Below are 21,993 nucleotides of genomic sequence, written 5' to 3'. Positions count from 1 at the left end.
TGAATAAATGTTTAACTACACAAAAGATTTGGCAGGAATTGGTGAGAAACTGTACACTCTGGAAAGAGAAAAGAATGCAAATTCCTTTATTCTATTTTCTGAGCCCTGAGATATCTTGGAGAGAAGTTGGAAATGGTTACAAGTATCAATTCAGTGTCCCAAACTGAAGCCAATATTTTTTTTTTTTTGTCTGAGACTGTTCTGGCTCTTGGACTATGTATTTCTCGAATTTTCTCTACAGAACGAGGAAAAGTAGTTTACCTTGATTTAAACCCCCAAGCCTGAAATAATTGTTGCTAAATTAAAAAAAAAAGAAATGCAAATGTGTGAGCAAATATATATAAAATGAAAATGAAAATTTTATCATGTTAATGGTAGCTGGATTGTTGCCAACTAGCCTCATGTTCTAACACTGCCCCCCTCCAGAAGAAATCCCACTTCAAGAATTAATTGTAAAGAATTTTTTTGTGTCCTTGAACTAAACACTGTTCTCAGAGAAAGAAAGGTGAAAGTTGACTTAGCAGAGCAGCAGGGAGCTTTTAGTATCCATGCTAGGATACTCCATACTGTTTGCCATGTCAGGTAATCTATATCTCACCAGGATATTTCCTCTGCAATCTGCAGTAAATACACTATCTTTCTCTAGTAATGTCTCACCAGGCACCTTCCAGAGCATGCGTTCTTAAGATTGTAGCAGACTATCTCCAATTGAACAATCTCTCCTTTTCTTTCTCAGAAACCTGCCTGATCCAGTTTTGAAGCATGTTCAGTTACTACCATAGGCTAGAGCCCCATGTAGAAGGAAAGCATGACCCTTCATCCCTTTCCTGTCTCACCAATTCTAAGCATTCAGCATGCTTTCCTGAGAAGATTCTAAAATGGTTGCTCAGATTATGCCATAGTACACCAAAGAGTGAGTTTGACTCTGTGTGTGTGTGTGTGTGTGTGAGAGAGAGAGAGAGAGAGAGGGAGGGAGGGAGGGAGGGAGAGAGAGAGGGAGGGAGGGAGGGAGGGAGGGAGGGAGGGAGAGAGAGAGAGAGAGAGAGAGAGAGAGAGAGAGAGAGAGAGAGAGTTTTCTTACCCCTAATCTTGCCAATGCAATTCTTTAGGAACCCTAGCTTGCATTATTTAGAAGGAACTGTGTTTGCCATCCTAGCCAACACTTCCATCTAAGCCCTGCAGGAGGACTTTGGTTCCGATCCTCTTTTCTTCCTGGCATGCACTGACACATCACATTTATATGTTAAAGTCCAGTTTATAAGAGAACCTGATGGAAAGCGACTCCTAAAGTTAAATAACAGTAGTTGGGAACTTGATCTGGGTTTTTAAAATAAGCTTTGTGACTTTAGACAGTGACCTAACACCTCTGAGTTTAAATCTCCTTTTATGTAAAAGAAGCTGATCTCCCTCACGGTGCTTCCCAGAATACTGAGGGTGAGATCAAACGAAGCACTAGCTAACAGCAAACCCTTAAAAAATAAGTACTAGTTGTGTTCCTCCCAGACTGAAATGTTTCTATAAATTATCGTTTTGGGACTGTGTTCCTTAAGCCACTTAAAAATCTACTGAGACTGCTAGTATCCAAGCCAATCTGAATGAATTTTCAAGCAAGATTTCTTAAGACACCATAGAAACAGCTTTTAAAACTCAAGACATAATGTTCTCCTCTTTCATCCAATAATTATGTAAGTTTTTAGGACAACTGCTCCTTTGCATCATAAAATCCATTTATCTTCACTTAAACTGCCCAAAATATACAATTCTCCCATGCTCAGAATCTTTTAGGATTTTCCTCCATGTTTATACCTTGACTTTGATAATAAATTAATGTTCATTTGCTTGTCTGTAATTGGAAAAATAGTGCCTTACCCCTATGAATGACAAATGGTCCCCACAGCCCTCTCTACACTTGACAACCTTCCTGCTTCTCCTTAATTTTTTGAAACATGATTGGCAGGAGACAAAATGTCCATTCCTCTACCTCACCCGGCTATTCATCCATAGATCTGCTGAGTCTATAAGTTTGGGTTTTCCAAGCTTTAAAGAGATTAATTCCATACTCATCCTCTCCTCCATGACCTCCCACTTACTATCACCTCCAATGCCAACCCCCTCTATGGCTTTACCATTTTTTAATTAGTTATAACACTAGTACCCATAATGGCTTCCCAGCAGTTTCCACAAGAATTTATCAGTGACCTACTTTCTCCCTAGTTTCTTTACGCTTCCCTGTACCCCGAAACTAGTTTGACAAATTGCTTGTTTTAGAGTCCCTTTATATTTGTTCCCAGAGGTTTGATCTTGGCATTTATTATTATATGACTGGCACCTTGCCTTGGGGGCCATCATGCCAGATAATAGTACTAGAATGAAAAAGCTTGTAAGTTCCCACTCATATTCTCATTCTTTCCTTTCTCTCTCCCCCTCCCTCTTCCCTCTTCTCTCTCCTTTTCTGCCTTCCCTCCCTGCTCCCCTCACCATCCACTGAATTAACTCTAAATTCCACCTCTCCATGAATAGAGTCTGACAATACCAGACAGCTGAGATCTACTGGAAAATACTAAAAATAATTGCCTTTTGTTATTAAAGGCAGAATGGGGGCTGTTTTTCCCTCCTAGGAATTTGTAGTTTCCTGCAGGGAATCAGAGGTCTGCACCCCAGTGCTTTTTTTAGAATGCAAAAGGCTATTTCAATAAACATGCCACTAGATTGAGGACATTGTCTTAAATTAATATGTATTGTCTCTTGTCCCATTTAGCTTTGGCTGCTGTTTTTCTGGAATTTGCCATTGGAATATTTTACACACTGATTTCTTCCTGCTGTCCTCCACACCCTGTCTAACTTTATAAAGTTCCTTTTGAGATTCTAAAGGGGCCAAGATCCCCAACTTTCTTTCTCTGTCTCAGCTTCCTTGCTCCCTGGGGACCAGCTGCATATAAGTTTTCCAATGTAACCTCTTTATTCAAGGTCTTGGGAAACCTAACTTGAGACTCATCCTCCTTAGGACTCTGGTATGAATAGACTTCCTTTTTGTTCATGTACTTTTTTATTATTAAAAGAAGAACTCAATGAGTGTGATAGCATTGGTTGGCCAGACCAGACAATGCTATAACCCCTGGATTTAAAATATCACAGGTATTGTTTACTGAGCTTGCTTTTCTATGTCTAGAATATACATTATCAGGTATTAGAACCAACTGAAGTTTCTTTTACAAAGGCACATTCTTGGTCTGTATCTCCAGATATTTTGATTCTTAGTGTGGAATGAGGCCCAAACATTGCCATTTTAACAGGAGCTCCATATTCTTCTTTGGTCCACATTTGAAGAATCTCTGATCCAGAATGATCATCAAAAAGATTTACACCAGGTAACAACTTCCCTGTATCATCTGGTGGGTTTGCTATTATTGAGCAAATGACTGTACTAGAAGCATCAACCCACCTTGGTCCATTTGAATAATCTAACTGTGGAACTGCTACCTAACACCCCTCCTTTTGACAAGCAGAGAAGACATTAACACTGTTGTTCATTTCTCAAGTGTATTTGCAGTTAAAAAAGAATTACATGAATGATAATGTATTAATTTAGTTCTTGAATTGTAAAAATTGTACCATACTAAGTAAGATGTTAACAATAGGGGAAATTGGGTGTGGGGTATATGCAAGCTCTCTGTACTGCCTTCTCGATTTTACTGTAAATCTAAAACTATTCAAAAAAAATAAGGACTTTTTTTAAAAAGGGAAATACATGCCACCCACCAGAATAGCTACAAATAAAGACAAAAATTCCAAGTGTTAGCAATAATGTGGAGCAAATGGAAGTCTTGGACACTGTAGGGTTGTCAATTGTTACCACCACTTTGGAAAACTGCTTACCAGTGTTAACTAAAGCTGCATATTTGTATACCCTATAGCCTTGCACTTCTAGGGATATGCTCAATAGAAATATGTCCATGTGTTCACCAAAAGAAGTGTACACAACAATAACATTTGTATAGACTGAAACTGGATTTTTAAATAGAATATTCAACAATAACAGAATTGATAAACCAATTATGATATGCTCAAAAGATGAAATACTCTACTGTAGTGAGCACAAATAAATTTGAACTATACCCTACAATCAGGGTGAGGCAGAAGAAAGAAATCAGACACAAAAGAAGGTATACTGTAAGATTCCATTTATATAAAAATTTTTAAAAAATCAAACTAATCCATGCTTAAAAAGTCAGGAGAGACTTCCCTTGGAGTGGAGATGGAGATGAAGGAGCTCTTATGAGCCTGGAGAAATGCTGGGTTTGGGGGGGTATAATGTTCGAACTTGGATGTGTTCAGTCTGTGAAAATTCATTGAATTGTACCCTTAGGATTTGTGCATTTTTCTGTATGTATGTTATACCATTTTATTAAAGCAACCCCTGTTTTCTTTGGGGAAGGAACATAGAAAAAGTCAGTAGAGTAAGCACAGGCTCTGAAACGAGATTGCCTTGGTTCAAAGCCCAGGTTTATCACATGTAAGCTGCACAGCCGTGGATAAGCCATTAAACCTTTCTCACCTCTATGCCCTTATCTGTAAAGTGGGGATGATAATAATAGTAACTATGGCATGGGGTTGTTGTGAGGGTCAGGTGAGTTAATATTTGTATAACACAGAACAGCGTAAAGCACAGGGTAACCATCATATAAATGTTTGTTAAATAAATAAAACAGTTTTTTGGAGGGGAGGAGGGTATACTTTAAAACTGTCTTTTAATGGTCACTACTCTAAAGGAGACTAAAGATAAGAAAATAAGAAAGTAGTTAAACTTATTTCCTAGGCAGCATTCTTTTTTAGGAAGGAAAATATTATTTTGGCACCTGTCCAGTTAATTCTGTTCTTCTTGACTTGGAGTCTGGACTTCCAACAGGCTCCTGGGCACCAGTCCAGAGGCTTGACAATGAACCACATTTGGGACTGCCAGAAATTGCCACAAAAGAGTCCACCCCAGAGGGCCTGTTGGAATTGCTAGGGAGGGAAAGAGTGATCCAGCCGGAGCCAAGCCAGGCTGGAGGCCCCTGATACTACCTGCCAGGTGGGGGAGACCCTAAGCCCTTGCTTTTCCCTTAGTTCCCTGCTAGAACCTTCCTTTCCGTCACAGGTCTCCTCCAAAAAGAGCTAAGACAGAGCTGCTTTCACAGGCAGGTTAAAAAAAAAAAAAAAAAAAAAAAAAAAAAAAGAAAGAAAGAAAAGAAAAAAGTGTCCTCCCCTCCCAGAAAGGAGTCTGTGAGTATTCTGGCACCCTCTCTCAGTAAGTTCCTTCTTCCCAGAACATCCCTAGTGAATGAAGAGCCTGAAGAGTCTCTGTTCACAGCCAACCTCCAGAGGCCACCACAATCAGGTACCTGCGGTGGGGCTCGACCCACTCTTCCTCTCCCTGTTACTTTCTGACACAGCTGGCTCCTCAATCAAAGCATAGTTCCCTCTTATCTAATCCTTTGCTTTAGTAAGTTTAACTTGCCCTCTAAAGCCTGTGCCTGAAAAAAATAAGCCCAAATGAGAACAATTTTTATCTCCCATTATGACTGGAAGTGAATCTCCTCAAAATTGGCAACTCTCCAGGAATATCCTACTAACTTTGGAGCAGTTTCTTGCCTGCCCTCTTAGCTTTCTCTGCCTCTCTTCCAAATGCTTGCTAGAGGAGAGTGTTCGCCTCCCCCTGCCCCTGCTACTTTTATTTTTCTAAGAAGAATAATCTAGAGTTCTTGAAACCATGTGTGCCAGAGACTGACTAATTTCACACTCAATCCTTTCCCTTTACATCTCAGGCACACAGATGACTATATTTCCCAGCCTCCCTTGCATGTTAGTGAGGCCATCTGGCCAGAATACATGTGGGCCCATAAAATCTCCCACTCTATCCTCCATGCTTTCTCTTTTCCCCTTATCTGCTATCTAGATGCAGTAGCCCAGGTGAAAGACTGCAAGGTCCTAGGGAACACAGAAGCCATAAAATGGAAGGAGTTCAGGCCACTCCCCTTGTAATGTGACATGAGCAAGAAATAAACCTTAATTTGCGTGAGGCCCCTGAGACTTGGAGGTAGTTAGTATAGCAGTTAGGCTACCCTGGCTAAGTATACCAAGTTTTAGACTGTCAAACTTCTTTCTACAAGATGAGACTTCCCAGTCTCTCTCAGAGGTTTTGTGCAGGCATCCTTGACCTCTATGTGGGAGGCCACACCTGGAATATTAGCATCAAAGTTTCATATCCTGACCCTTAACCTCTGACTTTGGTTCATGTTTCAACTTTTAAATTTGTTTCCTGCCTGTTGATTAGAATATACTTCTTAGAAGTGAATTGAAAGTCTCGGAAATGGCGCCCATTATTCCCCTGACTCTCCAGGCACATGTGCGTCTGAGAGGCCATGTTTAGGATATTTGATTTAGTCCTGTTGGCTGTAGTGTAGGCAAACGAGCAAAGAGATTGGAAGCTGCCAACTCCCTCCACAAAGCATTCTTCCCATTCTAAGGAAGAACAATTACAAGCACAAAGAACCATCTACTCAACATCTTAGCTTTGCTTCTGTCCTGACTTGAATCTATAATGACAAGAATGAGAAATGGAGTAGATTTGTGATATTTAACTTTTTGAGATTTGAAGCTACCAGATTTCAATGAATAGAGTTAAGCACAACAAATCTTCATTTTTTTGAAGGAAGGAGTAGGTGAGTAAATTAACTGTAATTTAAGCCCAGCTTGGAGCTATGAACAACCTTCAGTCAGTTCTTATTTAGTGGGAAAGTAGAGCTCTTTAAGCTACATAAATTCACTTTTCCATTATTAAAGAACCAACACAAGTCACTGTTTGACTCGAGTTAACATTCACTCCTTGGAATGTATGATGAGTAAATATTTACCCACTGGCATAGCTGTTGAGTAATTGCCCATTAAAGAAGTTAAATGTTAATCACTTTTTTTCTGGATTGAATAATTTGAACATGATCCTGTGACTAATCTTTAAGGTCTAAAGGCAAGAGAAAAAAAAAGCCTACATCCGTTGGTTTCTTTCAGTCTTGACCATACAGGAAAGGCACATTCTCAGGAATGTCTCAGATTAGACACATAACCAGTTTGCACTCCCTTAGCACTCAAAAGCAGCTAGATAATTGCTTTTCCATTGTTCTTCATCCAAAGAAACCTTGACCCCAGGTTAGGAATTAATAGAATTTGACAGGGAAGGGTTGGATAGGAGTTTAGAGGAAATATGGGAAATGTAGGAACTAAGAGGAGAAACAAAACCTTGGGATTAAAGACAAGATATACCCAAGATGTCATGGTGTTGGCTGTTCTCAAAGAGGATAATGCATTAAAGGGAATCATGCCATTAAAGTCAAAACCTAGGTTAGGATACACCAAGAATACTAAGTTTCAACTGAAACAGAGGGGGATACCCCAGTGGCAGACGGCTAGTATAGGGAAAATCTATAGAACAGCAGACTCATGGGAAGAATGCCTGCTTGCTACCCTCTATCCTCCAGGATCAAAAAATGAACTTCTAGGTGTACTATCTCCACCCATCAAGAAAGTCTGCATCTACAGGGGAAGGAACCAAATTACCTGCAGAAATTCTCTATACACTCCATGCCAATAGGAGCATAGTCAGCAGTTTGATAGGTGTAGAGGGAGCTGCTGATGTCCTGCCTGATCTCCTTATGGGAGTTTTCAGCAGTTTTTCAGGCTTGTTGCCAAAGGTAATTCTCAGCTGATTCCTTCTCTAGAGAACTGACCTTGTTCAATGGGAGCCAGCTAGCCCAAAGGGTATATGTATCCTGCAGGGGCAGCCCATGGCTAATGATGGCTGAGAAGGTGGTACAAAAAAATATTTCCTTTACATCAAGGTGGTATCAACTCTAATGCGATTCCTGCTACAACAAGATTAGGCAGAAGCTAGTCTCTGGCTAAGACCAAAAACTTGCTTAGATCTTTGTTCCTGCCCCCAGTCTATTTCTATTACTGTCCTCATGAGAGGACTCCATCAATGAAGCACATACAGAAGTATCAACATCTCAGGTTCTTCTCTTGTTCTGTTTCTTTTTCTGAACCTGAACAAATACAGTTGTACAGGCAAGACCTTTGATTTCCGCCACTGGCTCCAAGTTGCCCAAGAATTTGTTGATGGAGATTGCCCTTGTGGGCAGGTGAAGCTACCTGATTCCAGGGGGTCCTTCAGACAGAATGAGGATAGAGTAATCCACCTTACTTCTTCCCAGAAGTGACTGAATTCTAGGGCTGGGGATGTGGCTCAAGCGGTAGCGCGCTCGCCTGGCATGCGTGCGGCCCGGGTTCGATCTTCAGCACCACATACCAACAAAGATGTTGTGTCCGCCGAGAACTAAAAAATAAATATTAAAAAAATTCTCTCTCTCTCTCTCTCTCTCTCTCTCTCTCTCTCTCTCTCTCTCCTCTCTCACTCTCTCTTTAAAAAAAAAAAAAAGAAGTGACTGAATTCTACTTAGAAGAGAAGCCCAGGAGTGTAAGACTGCCTGGTACCCTTCTCCTTCCTTCATTGTTCCATATCCTCCATCTCTATGCCACCCACCATCTAATGTAAAATCAAGCAAATACTCTCTTTATTCCATTGGATTTTTTTTTCTGTCTGGTGACCCCCTGCATCTTAGAAATCTTTGAGTTAGTGACCACCTTCTTCACTTCTATACTAGCATGGATGGATTTTGCTCTAGGTATGCCTACATTGCATGGTGTGCAGAAAAAGCATAGACTTACATAGTGTCTGAACATGGGCAAGTTTTTCAACCTTTCTGAGCATGGATTTCTTCGTCTGTAAAATGATATTGATAAGACCTACTTCATAGAGTTGTTGTGAGGAACAAATGATATGAAAACTAGATGTTTTTGTTACCCTACCTGGTAGATGATAGGTGCTCAGTAGTAGACTATGTGGTAAACAGTAAGCTCTTCTCCCTAGTGGAAATTTCTAAAAAAGAAACTGAAAAAACAAAACCCCACTCTTAGCACACAGAGATGCACAAGCATCCTGCCTCAGTTCAGTTTTCTCTGTTCATTCATGCATCATCCATTATCTATCCACCTGTCCATCCATCCATCCATTCGGACACACATGTATCAAAATCCCTTTAATATCCTTTTTGCACCATACGGTATATACACAGAAGCAAATTAGACAAAAACCCCATGTAATGAGCTCACAGCTCATTATTGATGGAAGCCACATGCCTCTTCCCCCTGGAAACCCAGGACACCTTGAAAAAAAAAAAAAGAAAGCAGGAAAAAAAAACAGAGGCTCAGTTCTACATTAAGAAGTTATTTATTTATTTATTTATTTATTTATTTATTTATTTATTTTTGGTACCAGGAATTGAACTCAGGGATGCTTAACCACTGAGTCACATCCCCAGGTCTTTTCTATTTTTTTTTTCTAAATTTAGAGACAGGGTCTCACTAAATTGCTTAGGGCCTTGCTAAATTGCTGAGGCTGGCCTTGAACTTGCAATCCTCCTGCATCAGCCTCCTGAGGCACTGGGATTACAGGTATGTGCCACTATGCCTAGCTAAATTATTTATTTTTGAGGTCCTTTCTGTGTGAGAGATTCGTGAACTCCTATCCAGTCAAACAGCCAAATATTCCTTGGGATCTGAGGGAAAATCTTCCTTATTAAGTTGTTTTTGCAGGCTATAGGTTCCCCAACCATCAAGTTCAAGAAATTGGAACTTCTAGACTCTTTATTATCATGTGGCCTAAGACTAATTTTTCTGAAGACCAAAAGAATGGCTGCTCCCCAATATGTTCTCTCCCAATGGGTCCACTGGAGCCCACTGGGATTCTTAATCTAATTAGCATATTAACAGTAGAAATGGGAGCCACTTTGAGATAATGTTTATCAAGGCTAAGTAGAATTCTAGGTAGTTGATACATATTAATCTCATAGTCCCAACAATTAAGGAAGGTGAGTATTGTAACCTCATTTTATAGATGAAGAGATCAGAGGTCAGAGAGGTTAAATAACTTACCCAAGTTTACAAATAGAGTAAGAGACATGATTTGAACTCAAGTCCTACTTCTAAACATTGTGAGTTCATTATGACTTTAGTGCTATGGTGTTTCAGTAGTCCAGTCTTGTATTTGCTTCCTCTTTTTTAAACTCAATGTCAAAATAAGTAAATTTGATAGAAAGTTCAAATTGACCTCAGAGAACATTTCAGGATCTATCCTCACATTTCCATTTTTCAGACAAAGCTGTAAGGTGTTATCACTAAACTACCTTGGAGGTTCTTGAGATGACGTTAGAATGGAATAAAATTCAAAGTGCTTTTGCTTCAGCAAAAATAAATATATAACCAACTCACTGGCTTGCCAGTTGGGGAGTACAATTTGTTCCTTTTCTTCCCCTTAATTACCTCTCAATAGAACATTCTGGAATACCCAGGGGGTAAGTTTCCACTAATCTTCAAGCCTCTTTAAAAGCCAGTGCTGACAGAAAAGTTAAAAATAGAACAATATTCTACAAACAAAGCCCTAAGTCTGAGGACCCAAATGATTCAGATATTATTTTGACTCATGGCTTACAAAGAAAGCAACCTGAATTGTGTCAATGGTCCCAACATCTCTAGATAGAATTATATTAGGCTACAAAAGACATAGAAGATCATTTTCAAGGAGTTTATAATGTTGTTGAGTATATGCACTGCCTAAATGAAAAGATGTACACAGATAAACAGTGATAGTTACAAACATAGACTTATGATTGCACACTCTCACACATACAAGTGCACCCAGAAGTGTGCATGTTTATGCACATGCACATACTCATATCCTCATATTGGCTGATGTCTGCATCCCAGATGCACAGAGTCACAGTGCAATGCAAATACAGACAAATACAAGACTACAATAAAAGCCTTAGTTTTGGTTTCATTTTGGCCACCCTAGACAGAGGCAACCCCCCCCAAAAAAATAGGGAAACTCAATGGACAAAATTCTTAGGAACAAAAGATATTCCATTCCTAGTTTATCAATAACAACTCATTTCTTTTTTTGAGGGGGGATACTGAGGATTGAACTCAGGGGAACTCGACCACTGAGCCACGTCCCTAGCCCTATTTTGTATTTTATTTAGAGACAGAGTCTCATTGGGTTGCTTAGTGCCTCGCCATTGCTGAGGCTGGCATTGAATTTGCTATCCTCCTGCCTCAGCCTCCCAAGCCACTGGGATTACAGGTGTATGCCACCGCACGGGGCTAACAAGTCATTTCTTTAAGCAAGTCACTTTGCTTCACTGGACTCAGTCTCTTTGTTCCTAAGACTGCTTCCATTCTGTGATGCTATGAAGACCAACTTGAAAAACAACCAACGAAGGCAGTTTTATACAGTATGGATTTGTGGAACAGGCAGTGTGATCAGAAGTTACCCATTCATTAGTTGGTGGACCTCACGCAATTATTACAGAGTTAATCACAAAACCAAGCAGAGTCAGGTGGCTTTGACATGACATAAAGGCAGAGAGAGAGAGAGTAACTATTCTGTCTGTAATTTTTTTCTTGGTACTAGGGAATTGAACCCAGGGATGTTTAACCACTGAACTATATCTCCAGCTCTTTTTATTTTTTATTTTGAGACAGGGTCTTTCTAAGTTTCTATATGTAATTTTAAGGGCAGAGTGGGGGATTCCATCTTCATGCCAATAACTATGGAGACAGATGTTTTCCTACTGGTCATGAAGGCTTGGAATTTAATCTGCAAGTATGCAGTGGCTTCTGAACATTCTGGTTTGGCTAGCAGATCTTGGGTTTGGTTTTGGAAGTGCAAAAATTGATGCGTTGACACCTCTTGGCCACCAGAGAGCTCCATGCATCCAACCACAGGAGCTTACTGGATCAGCAAGCACAAATTTACAAAAAGGCAGACTGCTCTCTCCACAGCCTAGAGCACAGGTTTATACTGCAATTTCTTACACCAGTAAAATTCACTCATTTGCTTCATCAACAGTCACCCTGGCATTGTCCCTCTGCCTTTTACAATGCAGGATCTGGTGTATTCAGGAGGCAGAGGATAAACATAAGTACCAGGTTCCACCAAGGACAAATGACCAACATATGGTTTTATGATTGCTATCAGAGCTAGACTACATGTACAATAGTCTTCAAGAAAATTTCTTTCTACAGGTTTTATTTGGTGGTAATTTCATTTTTTTCTCATAAAATAATATATGACAATCAGAAAAATTGAAAAAAAAAACTAGAATAAAGAAGAAAATGACAACAATCCATCATCTCACCATCTAGAGAAAATTTGACAAAATTTGGAAGGGCAAAGGATGTAGTATTTGCCCAGCAGACATGAGACCACTGGAAAAAAAAAGATTTGGAAATACTTCCTTTCAGTCTTATTTTTCCTTTGGGATGTGTGTGTGTGTTCTTAAATAGTTGAATTCAATTTGTATTGTGACATTTTGGGTAATTTTTCTAAACTGATATTTTCTTTTAATTTTATAAGCATTTTTCTATGCCATTACATGTGCAATGCAAGATAATCTGGGGAATTCAGAGCAGCACAGAAGAAAATAAAAACTCCTTATTTTTCTAGTACCCAGAGATAATCATTTTCACATTTTGATGTTACTTTCCAGTCACTTTTCTATGCAGGATATTTTTTTTTACTAAACTGGGATCAGTTTTAGGCAGTTCTTTATAGATTGCCTTTTTAATATAATGTTGTATCACTACCATTTCCTGCACATCATTAAATATTTTCCAAAATATGATTTTAATATTAAAATACATAGAACTTAATGCATTTAATAAATTGTTCATTACTGTCAATTGGTGTTGGGATTCCAGTAATTTTTATTCCACATAGCACTGAAATAAACAAGTTTATACCGGTTACACACTATGTACATGTCATTGATTATCCACCTAGAATAATTCCTAGATTTCGAATTAAAGGGTTTAAACTTTTTTAAAAAGATAGATTCTAATTGTCATATTGTCCACCCAGAAATGTAGTATCAGCTCATATTCCCATTTGCAGCCACATGAGAGTCCCTGTGTGGTTATACCCTCACTCATACTGCAGATCACCAATTTAAAACATATTTGCCCATTTGATATACACGTGGGCACATGCAAGCGTGTGCATACACACATACACATAGTTATTTCTCAATGAACACTTAAAATTTCAACTATTGGCTATTTGTATTTCTTCTTTTGTAAATTGCTGAAAGCCTAATAAGTATCTAGCACTGTACTATGTGTTTAATAACAATCCCAGGTGTTCCAAAAGCCCTGTAAGATAGATAACATAGTCTCAATTTTATACGAGAGGGAAATGAGGCATAGAGATGTTGTGTCTTCTCAAGGTCACATGATGAGGAAATGACAAAGTTGGCTTCAAATTCAGATCTGTGATCCCCAAGCTCATGTTCTATCTACCATGAGAAATTATTGAAATCTATTTTTACAGAGAAGATAAGATTAAAGAACTCCTTTGCTATCTATATAACAAATGTGGAGACTATTAGTGTCTACTTAAACCTCTAAAGGTAGAAAAAGAATGAGAGAGCAAACCATGGAGACCTTTTAATTATTACAGAGTCTAAATGCTTCACTTCTATAGCCCACAATTCTGAAACCCTGAGGAGTTAAATGACTTGCTAGATATGGAGATTTGACCAAAAGATGGGGGGAAAGGGCAAGAAAATATAAAGTGCACAATAATTTGACAAGCTCCTTCATGTCTTTGCACATCAGGTTTCCTGTTTGGATTTCTCTCCTCTATTCACCTGGTGACTCAGCTAAACTGTCATATCCTCTCCAAAACCTCCAATCATTTTTCAAGGCAGAATTCATGATGTCTGTCGTTTGTATGCACCAAAACCAGGGCACTTATTGTACTAGGTGGCAGAGATGTCTAATTGCCTAACACATTTTTAAAATCTCTTCCATTGTCTTGAGTTGATAATGGAAAATGGCTACCTGGCTAGGTCCGATGTGCATTCACACATTCACTCACACACACAAACACACACACACACACACACACACACACACACACACACACACACACCTTTGCATCTAGGTGTGGCAATGTGACTTGTTTCAGTGAATGGTATGTAAGAGGATGGGATCTCCTACTATCCTGCCAACTCCCCAGCCCCTGACTTGCTTACTGCTATTATCATTTGAGAATGTGATGCTTGGAGTAAGGCAACATTTCTACAACCATGAGGCAACATGCCTATGCACAAAAAGCCTACGTAGTGGAGATGACAAAGCAAAGGAATAGGAAGAGCCCCACCGACCTTCAGACATGATATTCTGTAAGAAAATTAAATATCTCTATCATTTAAGCTACCATTTTTAGGGTATTAGGTCCTTGGAGCCAAAAAGCATCGCACATGGCGCACACATGTAATCCCAGTGGCTCAGGAGGTTGAGACAGGAGGATCACGAGTTCAAAGCCAGCCTCAGCAAAAGCGAGGCACTAAGCACTCAGTGAGACTCTGTTTCTAAATAAAATACAAAATAGGGCTGGGGATGTGGCTCAGTGGTCAAGTGCCCCTGAGTTCAATCCCAGGTACAGAAAAAAAAAAAAAAGCAGCCCACTATGTCTTTGATTTTTCATCTCTCTCTTTCATTAGATTTTTAACTTTCAAGGACATCCATTGTATCAAATTCATCTCTGTCTTCTTGTTCCTCAGGCCTATCAGAGGGCCCTAGAAGGCTTCAACAAATATTTGCTGAATTGAATCCACCAATACTGTTCAATTTTGGTAAAAGAGAGTACTCTGACCAAATAATTCTTGACTTTCACCAGCCAGTTCCTATATGCACCTATTTACTTGAAACCAAACTCTTCCAACTGTGGCACCAGGAAGCACTCCGCCATTCACACAGCCTGGTACAGAATTTGCTAGGCAAGGATTCATTTACTGCTTGTTAATTAGTCAAATGCTGAGTGCACCACAGGACTCATTTTTACATTATTCGCACAATTGTGCAATTAGCATTTTAAAAGGTTTTCTAGGAGGCTGGCTCAAGTAAGTTTATCTTGAAAAATGTCACAAAAGGAAAAGAATAATTAACAAATCAGTTCCCAAGAAGATTTAGTGGACCATTGGCTTCAGCCTGAAAGGCAAAGCATGGAGAATTCCTTTCTATTACATGGCTGAAGAACTCACCTGATCTTTGCTGAGCTAAGTAAGACCTTGGAAGTCCTCACCCCTATTTCCAGAGCAGTGACTTTGGCAAGAAAGGGAAGGAACGCCCTATGTCAGGTGGTGTGATGTGATGTTTAAAGTGCTGTTATTACAGTTAACTGGGAGCGCCTGTTCAATTTACTCCAAATGCAAATAATTAGATGCTTACCAGTTTGGTAGTTTGGTTGTAAAATTTCATCTTCATTAAGTGAAAAAATGTATATTCTTAAACATCTTTGTGTGTGTATACAATGCTGGGGATGGACCCCAGGGTCTTACACATGCTAGGCAAGCGCTCTACGCCTGAGCTACAACTCCAGCCTCCAAATATATATTCTTTATTGTAGATTGCAGTTGTCTTACAACTTAGTGAATAAAATAATATATCAATGTATTTGTATTTTCTCCTAGAAACCCCAACTTATTAAATCAGCACCATTCAGGATGTGGGATTAGCCAGTGTTCATGCCCCTTCTCTCCCCCACCCAATATCAATTCACTGACAAACTCGATATCTGTAGGCAAATTACTTAAGAAATTCAGAGGAAATCTTGATATCTATTCCTCATTCTGTGAACTTCAGCGGGTTCAGAAAGAACACACAGTAAGGTTATGTAATCCTAGACCATTGCTGAGAGGTTTTTCAGAGCTGCTCTGCCACCTTGATCAGAGCTAAGGAGCATGGTGCTTCCCACTGGTGTTTCAGCCAACAATCCGTGGCTTATTCCATCACAAACTCGGCTTCCCAAGGCCTGCTGGACATCAGGGTTCATTAGAGACCTGGACTAAGGAAGTCATGGCTTCTAGTCCTTTCAGGGGTCAGGAAACATTGACAGCACTGTCAAACCTCAAATAAATGGCTGTGCTTGCTCATTCACAGAGGTGGCCAGGGGGCATGTGGCTAAAATGGATAAGCTGATCTCTTTACTGAAAAAGCAACTGACAAGGTCCCCTGTCACCCTGTCAATTCTGTGTGGGTTCCCAGCTGCATTTTTCTCTCAGGCATCTTATTATTATGAAATGTTGTCACGGTGACTATAATTTTATCCTTTTCTTGGTAAGCATTCAAGCAGCTTTTACACGTGTGCTTTGGGTTCTCTTTGGTTCTGTGTCCCTAGAGGGTGGTGGCTTGTCTTGATGCTCTTATAGCCATTCTCAGTTGGCACACCCCAAGAAGAGAGCCTGTGGTATAGAATAGAAAGATGTGCCTACACTGACTCAACCCCCAGTACCTCTTTGTCAAAGCTCTCATTTCCCTAAAATGTCTCTGGAGGTCAGGGATCTCTTGCACCATTTTCTTAAATTGATGAAACACCTGAGGCACAGAGATGTTAAGCAACTTGTTTCAGGCAACATAGCTGGTTGGTGGCAGAACCAAGACAAGGAGACAGGTGGTCTGACTCCCTCAGTAGCCTTTTGAAATTAGGTTATATGATAATAAATACAATTGGTTTTGAAAAGAGGCCAAAAAAGCATTCCCAATCTGGTCTTCCCTTTTACCAGATGGCTTGGAGTCTCTTCTCATTTCTTCTGCTTTCTGTGAACAAAGAACCACAGGAAAAAAAAATATCTGTAGAAAAAGTACATAAAACTGATAATGAGAGCTAGTATTGGTTTAGTCCAGAATATATTTCAGATATTGCACTAAATCCTCAGAACATTATGAGGATAAATGTTAATCATCTCCTTTTTATACATGAGAAAACTGAGGCACAGAGAATGTAGGTAAGCAGCCCAAAGACACATAGCTAGGATAAACAATGATTAACTCTGGGGAATAATTTGAAGATGAGCTACTTTCAACTTTTTTAAAATTGCACACATTATTTTTTCTTTTATCATATTTTTTTGCCACAAGCAAATAACTATATTGTTTGTCTAATTAAAAAGGATACAGTCAAGCTATCAAGTGATTCTAATTCAGACTAACTGAAAAAAGGGTAAGTTCCTATATTAGTGACAAGTGTATAATGTAAAATATTATTTTAAAAGGTATAGCTTCCTATTTTTAACTGTTGAAGTCAGACCAACCAAGTACCACTCAGGAAGGTTCCCTAGGGCAACTATTTTTTTTTTGAATGACTGGGGATGCTTTGTCTTATGAAGCAGTTTAAGCCTTTTCCCAGCATTCCCAGTGTTATTCTTTTTCTGTTTCTTGGTGAACCAATATCCCAAATTCCGATGGTCTCCAGTCTAAAAAGTTTTATTCATATTACAAGGAGAGAGCAGCTAATATAAAATTCATGAATTACTGCCAAACCCAATGTTTGCGTTTGATGCCACCTCCTTTTGCAAAACAGAACTTTGTGTAGCAATTGCCTCGTAGACACTGATGGTGAATAAAGACCAATGAGAGGACTGCAAAGATGTCTGGCAAGAGGAAAAGGAGAAACAAGATACCTAGTTTCCCTGCCCAGGAACCAGGAGTAGCAGCCACATGGAGCAGCCTGTGGGCTGGGGTTGGTGCCCTGCACTGCACACTTACTTCCTCCCTCCCCAGGACAGGCTTGGCCTTTCCTTTGTCCTCTCTCCTCAGAGCCTCCGAGGGGTGAAAGTCGAAACCTAGAGGAAGTTCAACAGTGTCGGGATGCAATTACTCAGGAAGGATAGACTTCCTTTGAGTCACTCATTTTCAAATCAGAGAATCTAGAAAACTCAGCCACTACACCCCGCCTCACTACCCATCATCCCCCCAGAAGGAAAGCTTCTTGTCTTCTTACAGAGACACAGTATTGCCTGTCTCACTGACCAACTTATCCCTTTTGATCAGGGCTTCCTCTATACAAACTCCAATCCTCTCAGAAAAGAGAGGGAGAGACAGACAGACAGAAAGAGGAGGCAAGGACATCTGCTGGTTGCTACATCTATCTGCATACTTGAATCCATAACCTCCATTTTGGAAATGGCCTAAATATATTTATTTACAAATGTTTTATGAAAATTCTCAAAGAATTTACAACCCACCAAATAGCAGGAAATCCTCACTAGAGATATATTAATCCCAGTCAAATGCAACAAAGGAAAGTATCCAGGGAAATTGTACAATAATTTGTGGATCTCTCTGGCCTGAACACGAAGTGAGGTGGGGTGGAATAGTATAAAGACCAACCTTCCCTCATTTCTTAGGAGTCCCTATTTGCTGGAAATTCCTCCAACAACTGCCATTTCAGCTCTAGGCCCCCAACATTCACCCGTGATAATCCTTTGCTGGAAATAATTTGTCTGGGTGGCCATGCCTGGCGGACATTGCACTGCTAAATGAGTTTGGCTCAAAATTAACTGCCCCATATCATTCCATCAAATACAAGATGCCTTGTTTAGGCAGGAAGGAGAAAGGATTGATTTGCATAAACACCTGGAGGTCAGGAAGCTCTTTACATCCTTAGAACCTCTATTAGTAACTGCTGAATAAATGAATGAATAGATCTGGGGGCATTACTTGTGGAGAAATGGATTTGTGATATCTCTTTCATAACACTTACCACCAGCTGATAGTTCATTGTCTCAAATTCTTCCCTAGAATATAAGCTCTGTGAGGTCAGGGAGTTTATCTGATTTACAGTCTAATGCATCTCTAGTACCTGGAACCATGTAGTAGATGTCCAACAAATATTTGAACATAACTAACTTAGCTATGTAGTATCATTGGAGGGTGGCACTTCAAATGACATGTAGAAAGAGTATGGTGGAATGTTCTACTCCAAAGGACATAAAACATATTCAGATTCTTCCCAAAACAATGAAGCCCTGACCAATGATAAGAAGACCAATGACTTAATTAGTAGGTTGGTATGTGGTCCCAATGGGAGTCAAGGTATGGTCTAATGCCACTCAGACTCATGGCTGGTTACAGCTTCTTCTAACCTGGCAGCAATTGTGTGTATGTAAATGTACAGGGCCACAAATTTTGATGACTAGCATTTTATTATCTTTATTTTACCTAAGAGGGAACTGAAAGAGAGAGGGATGGTGGGGAGGGAGAGTGACTACACTTAGGTCATGCAGTATGGAAATTTCAAAGGCAGGACTCACCTCTGAGCACTTAGTCACTGCCACACCTATCTGTACAGTGGCAAAATACACAGTGCACTCAGGAGGCCTCTCTGTGCAGAGTCAGATTGTGTCCTGGAAGGCCCAGGAAATGCATTGCCATTCATGTCTGAACAGCCCCAGCACATCCAGGAAAAGATCAAAGGTCTCTCTTCTTCCCAAGGTCACCAGAAGAACTTATCCCTTTCCTTACCTCCCAACTGGACATCCTATCTCACTTGTAGGCTTATTTGGAGTCAAAAGGGAATGTGGCTACCCAACTATAGAGTTTCAGCCTTTCTTGGAAAAGATATCTATCAGTTCTAATTAAGCCTAATTAATCCATTCATTCCTAAAATCAACTCTATCTTTGTCCTGTTCCCTAAGTGACAGGGAACAGGACAAGGGGATAGAGTTTTCTAAAATCTCCATTTGGTCCACATTTCAACTTCCTTTTGCACCAAATATTTCTCCTAGAAACACCCCAAGCAGCAATATAAATGTCTGATTTGAGTTGTATTTCTTTACCCCATTTCCCCCATGGTGAATTTAAAAAGTAGAGAATAGCTTAAAAGTAGGTAATGAAAAAGAAAAAAAAGGAGGCAAGGGAGGGAAATAAAAGAAAGCAAAGCCTAAGTACCTGCTCCTCACTGAGGGGGACATAATGAGAAGTGGAGAAAGTGGGCCCTCACCAGAAATCAGATGAGGCCTCTGAAACTATGAGAAATGAATGTTTGTTGTTTAAGTAAAAAAATACTTGTTGTTGACAACCCAAGCAAATTATGGACCTTAATATGTGCTGGCCGGTGTGGAGCAGTTCAGTAGCCCCATCTAGAAAGGGAGCCAGGAGGCTGGGCTCTTGGCAACTTTTAACAACTTCCTCACTCTGCAATTCTGGAATCTTTTCTTTTATTTTTTGGGAAGGGAGATTAACATCACTAAATAATAGAAGGCGTACATCCTTAAAAATTTAATGACTGCCCTACATCAAGCAGCTGTCAAATGTTATTTGCTAGTTTTCCAGATACAGTGTTTCATTCCAAACCTTCACAGAGGATCTTGCCCTCATCAGTCTCAGCTCACTACAAGATGGAAGGTGTGAGGCAACCCTAGAAAGCAGGAAATCCCATCTTCCTAATTAATCCATTCATTCCTAAAATCAACCAGCCTTTCCCTTAAACAATTCCACAGAAAGCACAGAGCAGAGGATAAGCCATCTATAGGTAACTTCACTATACTTTGTTGGAATTACTCTCCAATTCCAACAAGATTCTCTTGTGTTTATTTGACTTCTATACCTTTCTTCACTTTACCTCATGTTGTTTGTTTCAAAGCCAGGAACACCTCAGAGGTGGCTCCCTATCTTCTCAGCTGGATTTTTAAGTTCCTCTCACCCCCACATCTCTCTTCCCTTTGACATCAAAGGCTGTCAACACTTTGATGCAAGCTCTTCAGTTCCTTTCCCAGTACCAGTTCTCAACCTTTCTCCCAAATGGTTCACTTGGCCCAGTTCTATTTCCATAGTTTCACTCCTCCTCAGGAACAATACCATAGATAGGCATTGTCAGAAGTAACCTGAGTTCTGTCTTTAAACCCTGATAGTATTGTGTGGAGAGGGATATTAAAATTATTCCCTGCTCCTGTTTCCCTGGTAACCCCATCCATAGTTGCACCATTAAGACTAACCATTTGTTCCAAGATCATGTGTGCATGGTCCCAGGAAGCAAGAGATGATGAAACTTAAATTTCTCCACTGTGCTTGAGAGCCACCCATGCCCTCCAAACTAATGATTAAGCTTCATTTTTAATTATAAGGGAATTTGAACTAGGCACACTCTCCAATTTCCTCACTGCCCTTCTCGCCCCAGTGGTCCAGGCTAGAGCAAGGTTGCCCATTAAAGTTCAACTGAACTTCAAACAGAGAAGTGGTTCCTGACAAGCATACTTCATTCATTGAACATTTGAGCTAAGCTATAGTTATGAGTAAAGAAGTCAATGTGAGCAAAGAATTCCATCTGGAGAGAAGACAGATATTTGTTTCCTGCCCTTAATGACTATTAATAGCATTAACTTCTCCTTGGAGACTTGTTTCAGAAATGAGGAGGGGGAGAGGTCTAGATGGTAGGATCAGCACATCAGAGAATCAAGGTCCATGCTCTGTATTCTGCAGGAGTTAGAAAAGCTACTGACAACTCTACTTAAAATTGCAACCAGCTCACCTCACTGTCCACTGCTGAGTTCTCCTGCTCAGCTTGATTTATTTAGTCCACAGCAGTGATCAAGTTTGGACATGCTATATACCATATATATTCATTACATTTATTGCTTATTGTATGCCTCCCCTCACTAGACTACCATCACCACAAGGCCAGGAATGGTGTCTGCTTTGTTCACTGATATAGTTCCAGCACCCAGAATAGTTTATGGTACATAGTAGATACTCAGTAAATATTTGTCAAAGGATTTAAGAAAGCTAGCAGCAGAAGAGACCCTAGTTTCAAGAATCTAAAAAGGATTGTCCATCTCACATTAGTGTCTGGCATAAAAAACATTCAAATGAAGGGTTTTATTATAGCCATACAGACCATTTTTTTACTGGCATTCAGAGAGAGGCAGGGGAAGGGAGAGGATAAGGTCTAAAATTGGGTAAACATTTTGAAGTTCCTATGTAATTTTGGGTTCCTCCAAAGAGTGGACCCTGCAAGAACCATTTGGATGCAAGAGGAGACTCTCAGGAAGGCCAGCAAGG

At 39.9% G+C, this 21,993-nt stretch overlaps 1 protein-coding gene across 1 annotated transcript in view; it reads right to left on the bottom strand.

Annotated features, from left to right (window-relative positions):
• Positions 1-21,993, bottom strand: part of NHS (NHS actin remodeling regulator) — a 337,999-nt gene that overhangs the window by 125,988 nt on the left and 190,018 nt on the right. The gene's annotated exons all lie outside the window — the stretch shown is intronic.

Source organism: Spermophilus citellus (assembly GCF_964194105.1).
Source record: "Spermophilus citellus genome assembly, chromosome: X".
NCBI classification, from domain to species: Eukaryota; Metazoa; Chordata; class Mammalia; order Rodentia; family Sciuridae; genus Spermophilus; species Spermophilus citellus.
The sequence above is the reverse complement of the archived record's forward strand: the minus strand, read 5'-3'. Positions and strand labels throughout refer to the sequence as shown.